Genomic DNA, 18,049 nt, shown 5'->3' with positions numbered 1-18,049 from the left:
CTGCTACCGTCGGGTCATAGCTTTTGGTTGTCACGGCGCCAGTGGGCTCTGAGGAAGGAAAACAGGACCCAGGCCACATTAATCATTCTCCGGGTATAATAATTCAGTCCCAGTGGTTTGGTTGCTTGGTGGTTTTTTTTTTTTTTTTTTTTTTATGTGTCACTGCAATAGGAAACCCAAGTGAAGTCAGACTGAAACCTCCTCCTCACACCTGTGGTTCTGAGCACTGAGACATGTTTCTGTAAACTTCTATTCGCTGCTGCTTTTTCTCTTTAAGTGAATTGAGCCATCCATCTTGAATCTTCCTCTGAATTTGTCAGTCCTTGGGGGCCTCTGTGACCTAGAGGCCCTGGGGTCAGCCTTCTCAAGGAAAGCAGTGTTCTTCCTTCTGAATAGTTCTCCCTCTAAGTACAAGATTTTTTTTTCCCCACTGTGACCAAAGTTATGCATATTAAAGGAGATAGAGGGAGGGTTTGGAGCTGTCGGAGGGGTAGGTGATAGCCAGTAGGGTGAGGTCCCCAGGTAGGCTGAAAGGCGTGAGCTGGAGAGCGCAGGTACAAAGGCTCCCCCCTGTCCTTGCTCCTTTGGCCCTACTACTTGTCACCTTCTGTGTTCACCTTCCCAGGACGCAGTTGGAAGCAGGTGTGTGCCTTGTCACTAACAGAGCTAGTGGACCCTTGAGAGAAAGGAAGATGAGTAAGTGACAGGCCAAAGGAAATTCTGGACTCATGTAGATGTTTTTCTTTCTCCCATCTAGAACAGGGCTTCCTACTTGCTTCCTCATAATGGCACACTTGGAAAAGTCATACCCCGCGGTATGGGGGATAATGCCCAGGCCTGAGGCTCTGGAAAGCCGGGTTCTGCTTGGCCACATGGCCTGAGGCACTTCTCAACCTCAGCCCAGGGAACTGAGTGAGACTCTGTGCTCCACAGAATCAGAAACCTCACAGTACGGATTACCCTTGAGGTCAGTTATCAAAGATATTTTACCGAACCTTTTTGCTGCCAGAAGTTGGAAAATCAAAGTAGGTGTTGACTATAGAGATGCCAAGGTCCAGATCCTTCATGGGACTTGCCGGGGGGCGGGGGGGAATGAGTCAGAGAGGCTTGAGCTGGTCACAGAGGGTGCAGCAAGAGTGTTGGGACCAGAACTGACCCTGAGCTCCCCTAATTATGGAACAGGGGTGACTGAGGAGGCAGGACTTCATATCACATGCGTACATATGTATGCACATGCACGCACACCCCAGGTTCGTATTTCATTCTAACGAAGTATTTACAAGCAAAGAGAAATTTTAAACCACTGCCCTGTACCGTGTTGCCTCCAATGCAAAGCCCTTCCCCGTCCCAACCCCAGAAGGTGGGATGCTGGCATCCAGAGCTGTCCCTTAAGCAATAGGCACAGCACCACAAGCTCTTGGGGACCCGTGCCCGGCGTCGGTTGTCATCCATCCATTTCTAGCCCAAGAAGCCCATTACTCAGCAGTGAGTTACTGCTGCAGCCTCCCAGCTGGTATCTGACTCTAGCCTCATCTCTCCCACCCCAGAATGCAGTCAGAATGGGCTTTTTATGAACTATATGCCTGATGGTGCTACTCCGTTTTTTTGTTTTTTCTTTTTTTTCCTTGCCCCTCTGAAGAACTAACTTCCCTTCTGCATTCAGGTGCCATCCACATGTTCCTCTGGGAGGTCTTCCCAGCTCAGCCAGCACTGCCCGGGCATCCCTGTCACACCCTCTGCCTTACATCCTAGAACAGTTAGCGCACTGTTTAGAAGTTGCGTGTTTCCCTCCCCCACCCCCTGGATGCTAAGCCCCTCGAGGACAGTGGGCACTCTCTTGTCTGGTTGCAGCCTGAAGGCCCGGCCCAGACAGGGTGAGCATTCAGTGCACACTCAGCAGGCGATCGAACTTTGGTCTTTGGCTCACTCTCCAATGCCTAGCTCTGCTTATTGTCCTAGTTCAAAGCCTTAGCCTCTTGGTGGATCAAGGCTCCCTTATAAAACAAAAGCTGACCACTAGTGACAGCCCAGGATCAGGATATATTTAGCACATTTGTTGGTAATTTACTCTTCATCATTGTGACCCTAGGACTCTGTAAAAGTCTTAAGTGCCCTTGACTCATCAGAAGCAAATTAAATTATTAATTCAGCAGACATTTTGAGTATCCACTTTGCACAAAGCGTGTACTCGGTGCTACAAGGTGTATAAGGATGAATAAGATAGGGTTAGTCTCCTAAAGTTGACCATAGAGCTTTTATATTTTGTTGATGTTTCTTTCTGTGTCGAACATTTAAAAAGTACAAACAAAAACAAACAAAAAATTAAGCCCTTGAAGAAGGCAAGACCCATTTTAAGAGTACTGGGATCTCCCAGTATGAAGCCAGAAGACACTGTGGGCTCTTCATTCAAGCACAGGAGTGGGATGAGATGAGCCACACTGCCTTTGGGGGATACAAGGGTATATCAAATGTAAACCTTGCTCTCAGAAAGCCCGTAATGGAACAGAAGAAACAAGATCTATACCTACGTACCTCTAAGACAATATAAAGTGGAAAAAATGCTCTACATAGCTATCTCTATTTGGACTACAAGTAAGAGAAAATCCAACTTACCTAAAAAGAAGTTCCGATGCAGGCTTTCTCCAGTTGACCAATTCAGTAGCTCGTCAACATCAGGTTCTTTGTGTCATCCTCAAAGGATCAGCTGGCTCTCCTCATGGGCACAGAATGGCTGCAGGCAGCTCATCCTCTCCTATCAATGGCAAGGCACATAGAGAACTGCTTCTTATGCATCTCTCCTTAAGAATGAAGAGACCTTTAGAAACCTGGGCCCCACCCCCAGCTGACTGCTCATGTGTCATTGGCAGAAGTGGGACATATGCCCACCCCAAAACTCATCCTTAACAAATGGGGTGGGGTCATTTATGTGGCCTAGACCAATTTGGATTTACCCTAGTCACATGAGGAAAGGGTGCACTTGTTCTGCCAGGAGGGCAGAGGGTGGAGATGGCTCCTGAGTAGCAGGTTAGAGTGCCTGGTACAGAGGGAATCATAAAAAATATCACATCGTTCAGAGGAGAGCAAGGTGGATTCTCATGGAGTTTACTTCTATTGGAGAAGACCTACAAGCATTGGTGTGGTTTTTTTTGTTTTGGGAGGTTTTTTTGCACACTTTTTGTTTTAATGGAGGAAATATAAATGCTATGGGCACGTCAGGAAGGCTTCCTGGAGGAAGTGATGTCTAAGCTGTAGAAGAAGACTAAAAAGGGGAGGGACACGATATGATTTGTCTTTCGGGAAGATCACTCTGGCTGTGAAGAATGGATTGGTGGAGTTCTGATGGCAGGTAGACCAGCTAGGAAGCTGTCACAATGTGGCAGAGATCAGTGGGGGGCTGCTCCTAGTCCCAGCTAGGTTGGTGGCAGTGGGGATAAAAGCCCATGAATTTGAGAAATACTGCATATGCAGAGAGAGCAGGACAAGGAGATGGAAGAGGAGGTGCCATGGGAGAGAGGGGGGCCCCGGGTGACTCCAGAGTGTCTGGCGGGAGCAGCTGTCCAGAGAGTGGTGCCATTCCCTGAGCTGGAGACCGCAACAGTGGGCCGAGGTTTGTGGCAGGGACGGGAATGGTGAGTTCAGGTGTGACCAGAGCTTGGTGTGTGGGAGGTGGGTGGGGTCAGAAGCAAGCTGGAGAGGTAGTCAGGAGTCAGAACTCATAGGGCCCTGTGGGCCCCCCTGGGAGGTTACGCTTGATCCTCCCAAGAATCTGTGCAGGGAGGTAATGAGGAGAAATGGAGGCAAGGAAATTCTATGCATGACGCTGGAAGGGTCACAACAGGCAGGAGACAGCAGGTTCTCACGTGTTGCAGTAGAATGGGCTGCACGAAGCGGACTAAAGGGGGGCCCGAGGCGGCTGGAAAGTGTTTGGGGCTATTCTAGAGTGATCACACCAGCTCTGGACCTGGCAACCTCACAAAAAAGAGAAGTGATAGCTTAGCAGAGAGTTTGTTTATTTTTTATTAACATATAATGTATTGCTTGTTTCAGAGGTATAGGTCTGTGATTCATCAGTCTTACACAATTCATAGCGCTCACCACAACATGCACCCTCCCCAGTGTCCATCACCCAGCCACCCCATCCCTCCCACCCGCACCACTCCAGCAACCCTCAGTTTGTTTCCTGAGATTAAGAGTCTCTTATGGTTTGTCTCCCTCTCTGGTTTCATCTTGTTTCATTTTTCCCTCCCTTCCCCTTTGATCCTCTGCCTTGTTTCTCAAATTCCTCATATCAGTGAGATCATATGATAATTGTCTTTCTCTGATTGACTTATTTTGCTTAGCATAATACCCTCTAGTTCCATGCACGTCGTTGCAAATGGCAAGATTTCGTTTTTTGATGGCTGCATAATATTCCATAATACCCTCTAGTTCCATCCACGTTGTTGCAAATGGCAAGATTTCACTTTTTGATGGCTGCATAATATTCCAATATTTATATATAAATATAAATATAAATATAAATATATATATACACACACACACCACATCTTCTTTATCCATTCATCTTTTGATGGACATCTAGGCTGTTTCCACAGTTTGGCTATCGTGGACATTCTTAGCAGAGAGTTTAAATCCACGGTCACTCTCAAGGCTCCCCACCTGTCCTGCCGGAGCGGGCATTCTCCCAGTAATAAGAACTAGAGACAACCACCCAGGGCGGTCAGGACGGTTCTGGAAGCAGCTCCCTGTGCTCCCGACTCAGGCCAGTGCCCTTCTTACTACAGATCTCTTCAAGGAATCTTTATGCACCACTGGCCAGACACTTGACTAAGTGCTGGGATTGTAGAACTGGGGAGAACACAATCCAGTGTGGCGGGCAGAGAAAGGGAGAAAAAAAAATTAAAAAGGCAGTGAAGCAAGAAGGTGAATAAAGAGCTGTGAGTGAGTGAGCGAGCATAGCACTTTCAGTGCTCAGAAAGGAGGAGGTGGGGCCAGGCCAAAGGCAGACTTGTACAAGTCCATTGGGGGCTGCCCTGACCCCACCTCAGTTCTGCCTTACCTGACCAGCACACCTTACTTTATGATGTAAATGACCTCCCTTGGTAGCTTGTCAGGGTTCATCTGTTCACTGCAGAGCCTGCCTGAGTTGAAGCTCTGGGAATGTTTGAAAACGGGAGCTTTGGAAAAAAAAATTCTTGCAACATAAGCACTGAACACCCACTATGTACTTAGCTGTGTCCCAGGTGTTGGGCATTCAAAGGTGAGTAAGATGTGGGTCTTGTCTTCATTGAGTAGGAAAGACAATTGCATGAACTTGCCATTGTAGTGCAATGAGGTCAATCCAATGGTGGCCCTGGAGGACACCAAAAGGAGGCCACAGACTCAGCCTGGGAGTCACCAGAGAAAGTTGCTAGAAGATGTAATACAGATCAGATTTACGCTACCCGTCTCTGCTTTGGGACTTTTGTAAGGACATAGGGACATAAGTTAGCACTGACTAACGGGTGTCTGGCACATAGTAAAGGCCATGGGTGATAGCTAATATTATTTGTAGGTGGATTAGTGAGAATAAAGAGAATGTTGCTAGGAAAGTAATGATACCTTAGTCAACTGTAAGTTGCATAGATTTACATAAATTAAGGTGTTTGAAATCAGCTAGAACAGGAGTAGCTAATTGTTTGCAACATATGCACCACCTACAGTTGATTGGAGCCAGGTGTTGAAAAGTGCTATTAATTAACTCATGTCTGGGCCCAGCAAGAAAGAGCACTGTGATCCATTAGTGATGTCTGCCATGGGCACAGGAGGGGGAAGAGGCGGCATGCATGCCTCACATCTGTCATCCTTAACTTAGAATAATAGCTCAAATAACTGGGATCTGACTACAGAAAACCTATGAACCCCACCCCTGTGCACTTCACATTTCTCAGAGACAACAATGCCCTGTTCATGTCTGAGATTTTTGAAAGTCCGTAATCATACTTCAAAATTGTCTGTTGGGATCTAAGGACATTCAGCCCAGTCTTTTATATTTGCTACAGCTCGACAGCTGTCCTCTTGTCACTGATCAGAGCTAGAATCAGAGCAACATCCTGAAACCCCAAGGAAAAGGTGAATATAGGGTAATAAATTGCTATGTTGATTAAATTGTATTTCTCCCAATGGTGGGAGATTTTCTGTAAGAGCTGATAGGAGAAAGGGCCTGCTAACGAGAATGTCCCATTATTCAGAGCTTCCCATTAAAGCATCAACCCAATCACTCAAAGATGGGTGATAATGAGTTACTACCAGGCGCCATGCGGCGGGGTGGAGAAGAAACGGCAGTTACTTGTATCTTGGCAATAACTTGTTGAAAGACAGCTGTGATTCAAATGTGCTGGTACTTGTCATGCTTCACGGTCATTAACCTGACATCTCTGTTATGCTGCGCTAAATGCTGATTTGGGTTAGAAAGGCAGAAGATGGAGCAGGGCACATTTAGTGCATGCGTTGAGCACCTTACCTTCGTGAGATCGTCCTGTTTGCTGTTCTGGTTTTCCCACTTCTAGAGTCGTCCACAGGTTAATTCTTTCCATCAGTCTTAGAGGTACAAGAGCTATCTTGCTTTTCATGTGGAAAATATGTAGTAGGCTTATCTTTTGGGGGATGCTTTTGAATGGGGAGCAAGGGCCAAGGTAAGGCTGTTTAGTTGACCTAAGTGTCCGGGGAGCTAGTAAAGGGAGCAGGTGCAACAGCAGGTATTTGGGTGCATGTGAACTTTTGTACTCATCGCCCTGAACACAGCAGCCCTGACCTGCTGGAAGGCCCCACCCTGGGCAGCGAACGGTGCTCCTTCGGAGCTGCCGCACTGCAGGCTCTGAAGGAGACCGGCCACCGAGGCCACAGACTGTCCTCACCAGGGGCCAGGCAGCTGATGGTATTTGTTCTTCTCTCTGAAGAAGCACAGAAAGCTTTTTTCTGTACATACAGCATTATTCCCGGAGGCAGACCATGAAACATTCTCCCTATACCCCAGCAAGAAAGTCTCCTACAGACTCTGCCTTACTTTTGAACAACTGTAGTTTTTACTTTAAAGGCTGATTTACTTAGTGGCAAATAAATATTTTAATGCGCGCGCACGCGTGTGTATGTGTGTCAAATATAAATGGCCAGTCATGGGGGCTGTATTTTCACTACAAATCTTTTTTGGAAATAGGTAAATATGAATGGGTGTACAGGGGTGTGTGCGAGCATGCACGCGTGTGTATAAAATGTTTGCAAAAGTCCTGGGTGGCCCAAATAATAATTGTAGTTACAAACTGTTGAAAAAGTTTTTTAATACAGAAGGAAAAACAAAAGTACGTGTATCTTTTTTTTAAATGATGAACAAAAATAACTGTCTTAATGTTATTTTTAAAGTATCTGATCATTACCTATGTAAAGTGTCCTAAAATAGGGAGATGCATCCCGTAAGAGGGAGAAGAAATCTGTGCAAATCACTGATGCTGTAACTAAAATGAATCATTAAAGTAAATGGAAAGAACCTAAGTCTCTTCTGATGGGAGTCCGGCTCAATAAGAGTATATAAATATGGACAGGATATTCTGAGGAATGAGTGGGCCTGGAAACCTAACCCCCCAGTTATACCACTGTTTCTGTGGGAAAATATGCTCCCTAAGAACCTTCTTTGAAGCCAGCTTTTGAGATCCTGCTGATTTATAAGTTGGAGGGTTAAGGGTATAAAGTGATCACCTACTGATCTGTAAAATTCTCAGCGCTGTTCCGTCATCAAGCATTTATTGAGTAACCGCTGGGTGGCTTATGCGTGACAAGCATGGCAGGGTGAGACAAAAGCAATAAAGGAGCGTTTCTGCCCTCAAGAAGCTTGTACCTACTCCAAGAGGGAAAAAGCATGCTTGCAAAGCAACCTGAGCACTTTGGAGCCTACATCTGCAAAGTCAGAGGCCTGCAGGGGGCAGCAGGAAGGAGGGGTGCGGGGCAGTGTGGCTAATCAGGAGAATGTGGGGTGCCAAGGGCAGAGCATGTTCGCCATTCATTTGTAATCCCCAGAGGCACCCCAGAGACTCTCATCTTCCCGGAGAGCCTCACACCAGCTCCAGGCGAGGGCCGCAGTGAGTGTCCCACGATCCCAGAGTGCTGAGCAGTTGGAAACCACAAATGGCATGTGGTATTACCTTATTAGGAAAGGTTCAGACGTTTTTCTTTCTTTTCTGTCTTGTCTTTTCGTCCCTTCCCTTCCTTCCTTTCTTTCTTTTTTTTTTTCTCGAAGATGGGCCCTTGGCAGGCTAGGCTGTGGTGAACCTCCCATCCGCACAGTTCCACACTGAGGACGCCCTGGTGAATCAGCCTTTCTGGGATGTGGAACCTGACTTTGTGTGTTTTGTGTCGTTTCTGGGAGAGTCTACAAATGGGACAGGCCTTAATGGGTGACTCACAACAGGCAGAGAGCCCTTGCGCCTTCATGAGAAGCTATTGCTTTTCCGTTTTTCTCAAGACTGAGCAAAAGTGAGAAGAGACGTGGGGGGTGGGGCGCAGCAAGTTGGCTGTACATTCCTGAGTCTGGGGCAGGGCTGCATCCTCCTGGGAATGCTGATAGCCTGTGGGGAGACCATGTGGGTTGAGGCTGGGCTGCCAGGTAAGGCCTCCAGAGCAACCACTGTGTTCTGATTGGAAAGGCCTGAAAATAGGCCCTTTGCTCTGTGCTGCACATCGCCTCTGAGAAGTGCTTCCCAGGGGCTGCCATCAGCCAGGAATTGCATCCAAGCCTTCCTTACGGTACCATTCTGTAGTTTTTAGAAGCACCGAGTCCTTTTCACTCCTTGGGCACTTGGGGGAAGAGGGGAGGTGACAGTCCTATCCATAGAGTTTATATTATAATAATAGCAGTAGTGATGATAACAAAGCACACATTTGCAGAGTGTTTACTCTGCTCCAGGGACTGGAAGTGCTGCAAGTGCTTCATCTCATTTAATTCCCCTTAGAGCCCTGGAGGAGTTTGTACATTATTCCCTCCATTTGGCAGATGAGACAGCTGAGGTTTAGGGAAGTTAAGTGACCTGTCCAAAGCCTCACTGCTAGCCAAGGACAAAGTCAGGATGCAGACCCAGGTCTGGCTGCCTCCACATTTTAATTACTAGCTCTTCCTCCTCTCAGACACATTTTTATTTACAATTTCTTACAGATCTTACTTCTCCTTCATTCTCCTGTGTTAACTTGGGAAGGAGGAAAGCTTCCCACCCCCCGCCCCACACACACACACCCGAGGTGGGGGGCGGTGAGAAGATGGAGAGGCGTTAGAAAAATAAGTCAGAGATGAGTTTATTTTGAAAAAGGAGGGTTAGTGAGGGAAGTGTTGAGTTGGCCGGCAGAGAGGGAGCGGCTCTTTGGGACTTGTGTGCGTGCGTTATGGAAGGATGCATGGAAACGAGTGGGAGAAACAGAAAGTAAACTAGGACAGGGCAGGACCCAATAGAAGGAAATGAGATAGTCAGCAGAGAAAGAGGCTGTCCTGCCTTCAAAAGCAGTGTGTTAATGATTAGCACTCTGCAAACGTTTCAGATCTCACGTGCTCTCAGCGGTATGCAGAACTCTCTTGTTTGGAGGAGAGTTTTGCTTTCCAGAAGACAAAACCGTGACATTTAATTCTGAGTTTCTACAAGGACTGGATGAAATCACCACTAGAAAAACAAGAATGGCAGCGCATGTTAATTATTTCAGGAACTCTAAGAGGGTGCAAGCAAAACACCCGCCACCCCAAGGAGAGATGCTGCGGGCCTTCCTCTACCCTCTCTTCTTGCTGCCCCCCCATACCCCATTCTGCTTCCTGCTCCCTTCTTGCTGCCTCCGTTAAAGATCTCACATCCCTTGTATTTCTCCAAAGAAGAAAAAAAAAATGGATAAAGGAGATTTTTGCAAAGTAAACAGCATCTTCCCAGAAGCCTAAGGTGCCCTTGGCTGGGCGGCTCTGACTTTCCTATCAGAGGATTGATCTTTGATTGGGAGACTGCTTCCTGACACTAGTTTCTCTGCCTCAAGCATCTGAAAAAGCCAGGGATTTCTTTATTGATCTTTAACCAAATTCCTAAATACCCAGAACTTCCCCTCTTCAAAAGAACCATTTGCAAGCAGAAGAATCCTTTAAAAAGTGAATTGTAGTCCACTTTACAGGTTCTCTCCCCACCCCACCCCCACCACCCCACCCCCGCCTTTTTTTCCCTAAAAGGAAGGCTCTTCATTCCTGCCCGCCCTCCCCTCTCCTCCCCTCCTCAGACTAACAGTCTCTGGTTTTAATATAGCAAGTTCTGTAACTATATGTCTTTTGCAGATTAGGATAGTGAAACATTGCAGCCAATCTCTGTGGGTTCCCATTCGGCCCCAGTGAATACAACTATGCCCCACCATCCTTCTCCTCCTGGCCAGTGGCCTCAAGTCCCCTGGTATCTCTGCCTTGGCACAGGGAGCCGACATTGTTTGCATAGCGTACATTCCTGGACAATTGAACTAGCCAGTTTAACCTTCAGAGCATCCCCGGTCGGTTTGTGGGTGTTTGTTCCGGAGAGAGGGGGAGACGAGATGGTGGCTTTCATGGGTCACACATGATGCTACCCACACACACAAAATTCCAAATCTTTGTAGTCCAGAGATTAGCTGAAAACTGTGTTGCCAAAATTCACAAGCGAAATCAACTGTTGAAGGTATTTCAGTCTTTCCAGAAGCAGATAGCATTCATACTTGCTTCTTACAGCACTCCCCACTCACCTCACTCCTGTCCAATGAAAGCCTTATTTTAAGACTAGCCCCGTTTCATTTATGATGAATTTAATCTTCATTAATTAAGATGCAGTAACAGCACATCTTTCTTGAAATACATTATGATTGGCATTTAATGAGGGAGATTTTAAAAGTCTTTTTTTTTAAGATTTTATTTATTTATCAGAGAGAGACACAGCGAGAGAGGGAACACAAGCAGGGGGAGTGGAAGAGGGAGAAGCAGGCTTCCCGCTGAGCAGGGAGCCCGACGTGGGGCTCAATCCCAGGACCTGATCATGACCTGAGCTGAAGGCAGACGCTCAGTGACTGAGCCACCCAGGCGCCCCGAGATTTTAAAAGTCTTATCCCAAAGACCAAGTCTTGGACCATCCAACACTCAGAAAACTCTTTGTGCTTTTAAAGCTACCTGTTAGAAATTATTTCCAGTTTTGTGTTCATGAAGGTTGGTTCCAGAAATGACATCAGGGGGGCCGCCTGGGTGGCTCAGTCCTTAAGCGTCTGCCTTCAGCTCAGATCATGATCCCGGGGTCCTGGGATAGAGCCACATCGGGCTCCCTGCTCAGCGGGAGGCCTGCTTCTCCCTCTCCCACTCCTCCTGCTTGTGTTACTTATCTCGCTGTCTCTCTCTCTCTGTCAAATAAATAAAAATTAAAAAATCTTTAAAAAAAGAGAAAGAAATGACATCAGGAAAGATATAAGTTGAAACTCACCAGTCTTTCTTCCATTTATTTTGAGTGAATTATTGAATAATTATATATTTAATAATATAAAATATTCCTTGCTTTAGGGATGTCTACTGGCCTTTTGCTGTCAAACTGAGCTTAAGCCTTCCGCATCATTATCACTAGCCTTCCTTTGATCTCCTTTCACCTTTCCTCAGATTCGAAAAGAAAAATGTTTTAGAACCTTGAGATCAAAATAAAATTTTAATCTCTCTGAATTACGTATGAGTACTCGCTAGGTTAAGCATGATTTTTTTTGCACATAATTTAAAAATCGAAACACCAACTGGTGGATTTAAGCCAAACCCCTATTTTTAGAACAGTAAAAAAAAAAACAAAAAACTCAGATTTTATTTTAGGCCACACAGACGGACAGTCACGGAGGAGGCTCCTGGGCATTTCTCCATCCCTCAGTGAAGAGCTGGTGTGACCACCTCCTGCCCTGGGTAGCTGCCTCCCTCCGGATGCCTTCCCCAGCGCAAGCCACTTCCAAACCTCTGGCGAATTGGTTACTAGGAAGAAAGGATGTTGCAGGCTTAATTTTAAAAAAAAAGAAGAAAGAACAACAAAAAGTGTTTTGTAACTTTCCTTTTAGTTATCGTGCATTTGAGTGCTCATTGAGCTTGGGGAATGGAAACTTTTTTTTTTTTTTTAATTAAGAATGGAGGAGAAAAGTTTCCTTATGTATTCTTACAGGAGTCAACTTAATTATGCCTTTGTCAGCAGGTAGTTTATAGGGGAGTCAATTTTTAAAGAAGGAGAAGGCTCTGGCCTTTAATTATCCCAGTTGGTATTCAGCTTTAGAAAGTCAGTGTACCTGCTGAGTATGTTAATTTAACCACTTTATAGCATCTTAACTCTGCCATTCCTCGAGCAAACCAATTCCCCAAAGAAAAGAATTCAGAGGACTCAGGTGATACAGGAGAGCTTTATACCTGCATATCTTCCCTTCTGTTTCTCTGTACTTCGGGCTTTAATTAAAATCTTTAGGTCAGTTTGGCTTGTTTTTTGTTTTTTGATTGTTTGTTTGTTGGCTTTTCATGCTACTTCAAAGTCATTTATTTATTGATTCATGTGTTACTACATTCCACAAGTGCAATCAATAAATATTTAAGTGCTTACTTTTTACCAAGTACAGGGATATAGACAGAGATATCCTGCCTTCAGAGACCTTAGATCCTAAGGGGACAGAGAGACAAGTAATAAGGGGGTTATTCCAGACCATGGTAAGTGATCGAATCATTTCCACAAATATTTATTTATTAAGTGTCCACCTATTACCCAAAAATAGGAGATGCTCTTGTAGAACAGTCCTTGCAGAGGGGCTCTCAAATTTGCTTTCTTATTTTTCCCTAACCCCATGAGATAAGAGGGACAGGTACCGTTTTCTTCATCTTTGAGGAGAGAAAATTAAAATTCAAAGAAATGAAGCCATTTGTCCAAAGTTACAAAATTCCTATGTGGGAGAACTAGAACCCAGGGCACATGGGCCAGTTTCTGCCCTCTTTCTTTCCCTGTGCCACGTGTCCTGGTCACGATGGGCCCAGCAGTTTTAACACAGAAGGAAATGGGGCCCAGAAGAATACAGTGCCTTCTCCAAATTGCACAGCTAATTCCTGTCAGATCTGGGACTAAAGCCTAAAATCTATTCCAAATGGATTCTTTCAGTTCAGCAATTCAGATCTAAAGCCTGCTGGGTCCCACAGCCAGCGTCCATGATGGGCTGGCTACTTGGCCCCTGGGAAAGCAGATTTAGATATATCTTCCACTGATGATATATCCATTACCTCCTGCTTGGCTTATCAGCTGTGTGTAGATGCCCACATAAGAGAGACTTGTATTTTATTTATTTCACAACGTTTATGTAATATTTACTATGTGCCAAGCAGGGTTCTAAACACTTTACAAATATTAACTCATTCACTCCTCAGTGCAAACTGAGAGACAGGTACAGTTGTTACCCACATCTTGCAGATGAAGAAAGAGGCACAGAGATAATAAGTGACTTGCCCTCAGTCACACACCTTAGATGTGGCAAAGCTGGTCAAGGCCAGACAGCTTGGCTCCAGTCTGTGAACTTAGCCACTACTCCAGGCTGCTAAATGGGATCACATATTCCCTTAGGCAATATGCCAGGAGGGACGGAAGATTTGGAACTAGAGAAGCTTAGGTTCAAATCCCAGATCTACCCCTTAGTAGGAGTGGGATTTGGCACAGATGATTGAACCTCTCTGGGCATCATTCTTCCCATCTGTAAAATGGGACTAATGCATAGTTCATTGGGTTGTAGTGACGATGAAAGGAGATTGTATTTACATAGCCCCTCACAAAAACACCCGAGTCCTCGCAGCCCCTCAGTGGGTGGTGGTTACACATTCATGCCTCCGGACCCGAGCCTTGTCTCCAGTCTCCATCTGTTTCTGTAAAGCTGCACTATGATATGCAGGCTCTCTGCAGATTACAAATTGGCATCCCTGTCCATGAACGTGCTTTACATATCTGAAAATCAATTAGTTGAAGAGGTGTCTGAGTAGGACGTGAGGCCTAGGGAAGAAGAAACACCCCTGGTAGCTGTTGCCTTTCCTTGGACACCCTGAGAATTTTGGCTTGGGTTCTAGACTCACATGCAGCAGTGGACAGTTCAGAAACCCTGCTGCTTAACCTGGAACCATCTTGCTCAGAATGCAGCTGAGGGACCTGCATTTAAGAGCAAAGGTTTGGAGCTCATCTACCTAGGGTCAGATCCCAGCACTGTGACACTTGCTAGCTCCAATGGACTTAATTTCTTTGTGCCTTAGTTTCTCCCTACGTCAAGTGAGGATGATAGTAGGTGCCCCCATAGGATTAGTGTGAAGGTTAAATAAGTTAGTCGTTGCGTAGCATTTAGCACAGTGCCTGGTACATAGTTAAGAACCCAGTCAATACCTCTGAGCTTATCCTTAGTAGTGGTCTCATCACTCAAGCAATGTCCTTTGGGGACTACCTCCCTTCTCTCTCACAAACACACCTAAAGTGGCTTATTACATTATTACAGTACTAGCCATTTTCAGTACTCTCCTTATAGGGAAATACCATTTTCTCCATCTGGATACATTTCCAGAAAATTATGTAGCATCCAGCTGATGTTCCCAAGTCTCCCAGGGAGCAATACTTTGGAAGAAAGCTAGATGACTGGCCTGCCTCATACCTTAGCTCCTGCTGCCAGAAGCTTTGCAGCCACCTTTACTAATTGCTCATGGAGTTTTCTGAAGTTTTAAAAATGTATGTTTTAAATTTAAATGGGTTTTGGGGGTTTTTCCGTTTGTTTGGGGGGGGGTTGGTTTTTTTGTGGGGTTTTTTGTTTGTTTTTGGTTTTGTTTTTTGTCTTTTTAGGTTTTGTTTTGGTGACAGGGTCAAGAAGCAAATTCAAACATAGGTAGATAGGAGTAAACCTAAACTGTCTTCTTTCCCTGGGGCCTCACCTCACAAAGGGCGCTTCTATCCAGGGGCATTCTGGCCTGTCCTCCCTTCCTAATCCAGCCAGCCGTGTGGAGGGCTCACGCTCCTGCTGCTGCCTCAGGCTGTACCGGCCACAAAGACAAAATCTCTCAACTGCGGGACAGAAATATTCGTGCCATGGGATTAGGTGCAGTTTTCATTAATTGCTAGCAAAAATGTGTTGCATTTTGCTTTATGTAATCGTGTTTTGATAATGTTGGCCTACCCGGCTGGCCGTGGCAAGAACCACCTTGCTTCTGCTTCAGGTACTAGGTACAATACATACTAAATGTTAATGCTGAGAACCCAAGATTCAGATTCCTGAAATACTGGACAGCATTTTGTGTTTGCCCAGCTCCCCCACCTCCTTCCCGCCTTCAGACCCTGGAAAGTGGCTTCAGTCATAGCACCAACCAGAGGCGCTGTCCTTAGTGAATCCAGCAGTATTCTGAATTTTGCCCTTCACGAACAGAGAGACCTTTGTTCTTCTGATTAATAAGTAGACAGCTTGTGTCTTTACTCTTCCTTTTTTTTTGTAATGAGTAAAACACAAGTATTTTGCATACCACTGTCAGAGTATTTATCATACCTGTATGGCATCTAATATCATATGTTTACTGCTTTTCTTTAAATCTATTTCAGGTTAACTCAGGTTTCAAGTTAGCCTCTTTTTCAAAAAATTTATTTTATTTAAATTCAGTTTAGTTAACATATACCATATGATTTGTTTCAAGGGTAGAATTTAGTGATTCATCAGGCGCGAATACACCCAGTGCTCCTTATGTCAAGTGTCCTCCTTAATGCCCATCACCCAATTCAGTGACCCCATTCCCCCACCCACCTCCCCTCCAGCAACCCTCACTTTGTTCCCTATAGTTAAGAGTCTCTTAAGGTTTGCCTCCCTCTGTGTTTTCATCTAATTTTATTTTTCCTTCCCTTCCCCTATGTTCATCTGTTTTGTTTCTTAAATTCCACATATGAGTGAAATCATACAGTATTTGTCTTCTGACTGACTTATTTTGCTTAGCATAGTACCCTCTAGTTCCATCCACATCATGGCAAACGGCAAGATTTCATTCTTTGAGATTGCTGAGTAATGTTCCATTGTATATATGGACCACGTCTTCTTTATCCATTCATCTGTTGAAGGGCATCTCGGCTCCTTCCACAGTTTGGCTATTGCAGACATTGCTGCTATGAACATTGGGGTGCATGTGCCCCTTCAAATCACTATGTTTGTATCTTTGGATAAATACCTAGTAGTGCAGTTGCTGGGTCGTAGAGTAGTTCTATTTTTAACTTTTTGAGGAACCTCCATACTATTCTCCAGAGTGGCTGCACCAGTTTGCATTCCCACCAACAGTGTAGGAGGGTTCCCCTTTCTCCATATCCTTGTTAACATCTGTTGTTTCCTGAGTTGTTCATTTTAGCCATTCTGACTGGTGTGAGGTGGCATCTCATTGTGGTTTTGATTTGTATTTCCCTGATGCTGAGTGATGTTGAGCATTTTTTCATGTGCTGTTGGCCATTTAGATGTCATCTTTGGAGAAATGTCTGTTCATGTCTTCTGCTCATTTCTTGACTGGATTTTTAAGTTAGCTTCTTCTTAAGCAATATCATCCAGAAAACCATTGCTCTAGTGTGTAATTATCTTTTTCTAACAAACATTAAAATAAACATTAGCTATTATTATTAAAGAATGTATGTCTGTGACCACCAAAAATTATTGAGTGTTCCAAAGAGTGGAAAATTGCACTCTTTGATATCGAGACCAATCACGGGGTAATTTGCTAGCATTCTTTCACTGAAGAGTAGTGACTTTATTTGTAACTAAAAATATTTCTTTTTTTAGGTAGCATCTGTCACGTTGTATACCTTGTTCTGCACTGTTTTTCTTCTTTTACTTCAGCTTCTTTGGACTCTGTCATTTAAGGCTCTAAAACGTATTCCTCTTTGGAGATAATCATCATCCTTATCTTCTGGAATGATGTGAGGATGAAAGCTCTTAACACAGTACCTGGCACAGAGTTAGAGCTGTTAGCAGTAAGGACCTCTTTGGTCTGTGTGGGTGTTTTCTTTTCAGCTGAACTTATCAAGTCCTCAGGATCACAGAATTCCTAGATTCCTTGTGAATATATAGTAGAGTGGCTTACCTCCAGAAGAGGTAATAAATGAATAAAGATTGGGCACTTGGGGCATAGTCAGGGGTAATAAACAGAGACTGGGATCATGAGGATAAAATGTTTCTTGATATGCGTGTTGTTGTGAAGGAGTCTTTTCGTGACTGCCTGTATTCAAGTGATTTCTGAGGGGGTGTTGGAGAATCTATGTTTGGCCAGTTATCCCTCATTCCTGCCACCTCTACGAGGAGAAGGAGAAAGAACTGAAATTATCTTAGGACTTGGAAGTTTTTGATTCCTAAGCTTGTCATTGTCCCACCACCTGCTTGACATATTGGAACAACTTTCCAGAAGATCTTTTACCCCATGGTCAAAAACTCAGATGCTGAAGGACTCAGGCCAGGACCGTGGACCGTGTAGCAGGGAGCGAGACCCGTCTATTCCCCGGAGCATCTGTCTGCTCCTGAGCCCCAGCTCAGCAACCATATGGGAATGTGTTCTCTGTAAACAAGCCAGATATCTGGATTTTTATATGAAAACTCTCAATTTCTAAATGATGGCACAGTGTGTGTGTGTGTGTGTGTGTGTGTGTTTAATTATCTGAGGGCCAAATAAAACAGGTCTGCAGGCCAACTCTGGCCCTCCTGCTGCCAGTTGGTGAGTTTTGACTTAGAGTTTGCTGCCCTGATTTTAGAGTTTGTCCTTAGATAATACAGTACTTTTTCAATAACCTGTTCTAATGTCAAGCAGCTAGTTTAATTGTTATAAACTCTAAGAATGCTGGAATCAAAGAGCAATTTGTAACTTTGGTGCTAAGTTCCTGTTGGGGGTGATCCCAGCTCTTCCAAAATCTGAGAACCAGCTGTTGGCCCTCAAGCTTGGGCTCACATATTTCCCCTCTTTGCAAACAAAGGAAACAAAGTACGAAACAGGTGATACCCTGTTTATTTGTCCATATTT

The 18,049-nt window shown here is 44.9% G+C and overlaps 1 protein-coding gene across 10 annotated transcripts in view; it reads left to right on the top strand.

Moving 5' to 3' along the window:
- GNG12 (G protein subunit gamma 12) overlaps window positions 1-18,049 on the top strand; it is a 118,151-nt gene that overhangs the window by 59,127 nt on the left and 40,975 nt on the right. Inside the window, exon 1 of one of the 10 annotated variants that reach the window (XM_081818613.1) lies at window positions 8,087-8,111. The exons of the other annotated variants lie outside the window; for them this stretch is intronic. The gene's annotated coding sequence lies outside the window, so the exon portion shown is untranslated. Of the gene's footprint in view, window positions 1-8,086; window positions 8,112-18,049 lie in introns of those variants that run through there. 10 annotated transcript variants of the gene reach the window in all.

Source organism: Leptonychotes weddellii, chromosome 4 (genome assembly GCF_054177405.1).
Source record: "Leptonychotes weddellii isolate Sample4059 chromosome 4, ASM5417740v2, whole genome shotgun sequence".
NCBI lineage: Eukaryota > Metazoa > Chordata > Mammalia > Carnivora > Phocidae > Leptonychotes > Leptonychotes weddellii.
Note: the sequence above shows the minus strand (reverse complement) of the source record. Positions and strands in the feature narration are given on the sequence as shown.